Here is a 4871-nt window from a genome sequence, read left to right as displayed (position 1 = left end):
TGCTTTCAGATGGAGCAGCATTTACTTCACAGAGCCGTAGTTCACTGAGAAGCTATGCAAACAGCTGTCATTATCGCGATTTTTTTGCGTAACTTGTCAGTGAACTACGGCTCTGAGTAGTTAATGCTGCTCCATCTGAAAGCACGTGATGATGATTTACTGCTGATTTCAGAACCGGCATTACTAACAAAATGCGCATGACAATCGCATTCGATTAATCGTGCAGCCCTAACCCTACATATTACAAATAATTCAGTGTAGTCAAATGACAATTAATTTAAGCTTTGAATATCTCAAAAACTGCATGCAGGTTTTATGAATATAAAATATGACTGACTGGTTTTCATTTAATTACGGATGTGCATCTACCCTGATAGCACACATACAACATGGAGATGTCTATTTGACGTCTGCATTTATATCTGCAAGATGTGTTTTTTAGAGTGTTTGCTCATCTGCAATACATCTGTAGGACGTTTCATATCAGACATCAAATAGACTTTTAGAAAATGTCTTTAAGATGTTTATGATTTAGAATGTATGTAAAACTGACATCTTAAAGACGTCTATCAGATGTTTGTACACAGCAGATGCTTTCCAGATAAAGCGATCTTTAACAGACATCTTGCAGATGTACGTGTGCTATCTTATTATGGTTAAAGTTCAGAACATGAATGACCTCTTTTGATAAGCCAATGCATGCTAGAATTGACAAAGACGTAACAGATCATTTTAGGTCCGCAATGCAAAACTGTCCCATTCTTGTGAGCAGAAACCACAGTAACCACACTGCCATTTGCACTGTAAGACAAGTTTGCAGGCAATATGCAAATCTAAGATATGCAGTATATTACCTCCAGTAAGAAAATTCTATCATAAAACAGTTTACTAAGACCTGCTAAGACTTTTATTGCTTTGTCGTGTAGGTGAGTAAAATTTTTGGGTCACTAAACTATTCCAATGCATATAAGATAACACAAAGTGTAAATAATGAAAGGTTCTATTCTACTTAAAGGGGTTTTTATCCCAATAGTACCACTGGTTTGGATTTTATACTGACATCACTTTTTTTACTCAGTGCATCCTTATTCTGTATGGACTTGCGGATTCCATGCTCATACACACCATCGCTATGTGCTTTCTAAAGTGCCATATATAAAATAAACAGTTTATATGTTTATAAAATAAACATATTCAATATTTTATAAACACTGTATCAATTTAATAGAATTTTTAAATGTTTTATAATGTCATTATAAGTAGTAGTAACGGTCAACTCTGTATGACACACTGTCACGTGATGTCAACATGGCAACTCCCATAAGGTGGCGACCCGCTTCCTATAGAAAATGTATATCTTTAATGATTTTGAAACTCAACCCGTAGAGCATGACACGAGCAACATCGAGGTTATGGGTTTGATTCCCAGAAAAATTAATGAACTGGTAAAATGTATACTAATGCGATATAAGTCAATTTGGATGAAACGTCTGCAAAATATATGAAATAAAAAAATATGTGTATATTTCTGTGTAAAACTTTTTGAACTGGCAAAAAAAAAAAAAGCTTATTTGCAATGCACTAAATAGCCATTTAACTTAATCGGGCTGCCCACTGCACTCACTGACCCTTCAAATAATTATAACAACTCAATCTCATAATGACTCGCCAAATGCACAATAATAAATGTCCCCATGCAACAGCAAGTCCCTAAATAAACACAAATGCCCTGAAACAAAGTAAAAGCCCTGTTTGCCATCAACAATGGTGCTGCTGTCGTCGACTTGCGAAAGTTTTGCTGAGTAGTACACCGCCGTATCTGTGTCAAGCGCTTTTATTGGTCGTAGTGCCCTACTCTACGCTTACAACCACCTACGACACAGTCGAGTGGTGTAGGCCTCCTCCATAACACAAGGCCGCAGAGCAGTTTCCCCGTCTCCCTAAGGCTTCTGAATCGAAGGCGACGTTGCACATAATAGTAAATATGAGGGGGAAAAAACAAACTATCCTTCTCAAATACATGCGCCTTTAGGCTATAAATATTAAAACATCCGAATGAAATTTACTGAATGCAACTGAAAATATATTATCATAATATAGTCAAGTTTAACTAACAAAACAATCGCCTTATCTTTATGTAAAAAGCTATGGATATAAGCAGTGACAGTCTCTGAAGGTAAACGAATACACAAAAGCAGTTTGTTGAAGCTGTAGCTGTTGTGTCACACAAATATTTTCAGGAAAAAAAGTTTTTAGACTGACTGTGCACCTCCACCCCTCCCTTTCAATGTGTGTGTATGATAAAATGCTTACTCCGCCATTTTACACAATCCAGTAAGAAAAAAGAAACAACTGACAGCGAAACGTTATAGATGGATCCGCGACGTAAAGGCAAAACACAGCGTTAAATATATAGGCAGATCACTGCAGTACTGCAGATGAAAAAGGTTTCAACTCACCCCGTGAATATTTACAGTGCCGTCGAAATGGTGTCGATGCGAAAGCCAAGCCTATAAAACCACGGAATCCCCGAGAAAGCTTTTGCAAAGAGTGTTTTTCTTCCGCAAATGAGAAAAAGTCCAGCCGTTGAGGTTCCAGGGTACTCTACAGTCGCAAAATGGTGAATGAAGCACTAAGCCTTGACAACCAGCGCCCTCGGCCAATCAGCGTTCACAAAAGGGTACAGTAGCCTGTCAGCGCTCGGGTAGCGGTGATGAGGGCGGAGTCATCTGTCAAAGTCCAGTTGATTGACAGGTCGCTCGGGCCAATTGCGCTAAGGGAAAACAAGAAACAGCTGGTCGATCCTGAAACTGCATCAGCCAATGGGATTCAAAGGGAGGGGCAGCCGAAGGGAGTAGGTGGGCAAAATCGAGAATATTAATAATTTGCGATTTCACAATATTTTAGTAAGCCAGCTTGACCGAAGCATTATTGCAAATGTGAAATAAAAGAGAAAATATAAATTAATAAAACAAAAATAGCATGGCAGTAATGTTAACAAAATAAATAAATAAACAGTACATTGATGAATTTTAAGACTGCATACCAATCCAACAAAAGAAGCCTAGTTGCTGGTTAGATGAAAGTATATATCTTTAAAAAAAAAATGTCTTGAAGATTTAGAAGGAAAAAAATCGCTTGTGAGGACTAATGAATAAAACAGAGTTGTTTTCTGCTTCTTTTTTAAAAAAAAATCTTTATATGTATTTACATCGAAAGCTAAAATAGCACAAGCATACTTAGACTTGGAAATGAGTTTCCTTCCTGTTTATTATTTACGTTAATATCAGCCCTGTCGGTAAATCCCACTAAAACTGGTAGCCGTGCGTTTTTCCAACAGGGAATATGACATTGATTTCCATAATAAACAGGAAGAAAACTCATTTCCAAGTCTGAGTACGTGTCAGGTATTTTAGTATTCAAAAAAGAAACGCGCAAAAGTAAACCAGACACAAGGACTTCAGCAACTCCTGTTTCATTTTACACATTCTATACCTTCACGAATCCAGCCAATCGCGGAGCTCGTTCGGACTGCTTATGACGTCAGCTGCGGTCTTGAGCCCGCCTTCCATCAAATCAACCTGTGATTGGTCCAGCTGCAGGGGTCTCCAGACCAATGACCAAGCCATGTGATGAGCTCATAATGCCTGTTGCCATCACTGCAACCAAACAGAAAGGGTTGAGAGTAAATTAGTCTAAATGAGGAATTAAAATGCACTGCCACAGAGTGTAGCAGACATAGGTTTCTGCATTGCAAATTCAGTTTTAATGTGTTTGTATCACTGTGGGTGGCCTCCTTTGAGCCATGTTTGAATAAATGTGTGGTTTCAACAAATGCAAATGTCTCTGTGTGTGTGTGTAACTGCACACACTATGGAGATGATCAGTTTATGCATCAAGGCTCAGCTGGACCGTCACGCACGCATGCAATTATGACATGCATTGGAAAATTGCATAATGCACACACTCACACACTTAAGCACTCAGTCATCCACACAGAGACAGTAATCTCTTAGTACACACCACACCCTGTTCTGTTGTTCTGTTAAAGCTCCCGAGAAGTCCAGCAAGTGGTTGACGTTCAATACAGATACGTGAGCATTTGTGTGTCTTGTGTAAGGTTAACATTTAACTAGGAGAAGAAAACGTTATGTCAGTGCTGAAAGGCCAGTTTTGGCCTGACCTATAAAACAAAGTGAAATCGAAAGAGAAAGGGAGGCCAAAAAGTAGCATATTCAGTCATAATGAGACTTTCAGGTTGACTCGATACACACTTTGATGGGGATATTATGAAGTATGGGTATGAGGCCTTCAGAAAAAAGGGCTGAGCTTTAGAAGACATATCAAAGAAAGATAATGTTTTTAAACATTAATACCAAGAAATGCCTCATTAGACAATTAACATATAAACAGAGTAACGGACCATACAGTAAACTTTCTTGAGAACCAAAGCTGTACTTTTAAAATGAAATTCATGTGTTCATGCAATTATATTTGTATTTTTTTTCAATCCATACATAAATAAAAAATGACATATATAATTATATATATATATATATATATATATATATATACACAATTATATATTTATATTTATAGATTTTATAATATATACATAAATAATTGTATATTTTATATATGTAGGCTATATATACATACAGGGCCTAAAACTAACTTTTTCCACACCTGCCAATGGCCGGTGAAATGATAAAACTTACTGGCCAACATTTTTTTTTACCGGCCATGAAACTCTTTTAGCAAAAACAGGCAGTTATTACTACTACAATGACTAAATATATTTACAATATTTTTAATTTGTCCTGCTGGTGCATTTTCCCTCAATTTTCCCTATTAATTATAGCCATTCAACA

The 4871-nt window shown here is 37.1% G+C and overlaps 1 protein-coding gene across 1 annotated transcript in view; it reads right to left on the bottom strand.

Moving 5' to 3' along the window:
• LOC107753834 (protein capicua homolog) overlaps positions 1-2614 on the bottom strand; it is a 25693-nt gene extending 23079 nt beyond the window's left edge. Inside the window, exon 1 of the mRNA XM_016570097.1 lies at positions 2460-2614. The gene's annotated coding sequence lies outside the window, so the exon portion shown is untranslated. The remainder of the gene's footprint in view (positions 1-2459) is intronic.
• Between the last annotated feature and the right edge of the window lie 2257 nt (positions 2615-4871).

Source organism: Sinocyclocheilus rhinocerous, unplaced genomic scaffold (assembly GCF_001515625.1).
Source record: "Sinocyclocheilus rhinocerous isolate Xijiao unplaced genomic scaffold, SAMN03320098_v1.1 scaffold612, whole genome shotgun sequence".
NCBI lineage: Eukaryota > Metazoa > Chordata > Actinopteri > Cypriniformes > Cyprinidae > Sinocyclocheilus > Sinocyclocheilus rhinocerous.
This window is presented reverse-complemented; position numbering and strand designations above follow the sequence as displayed.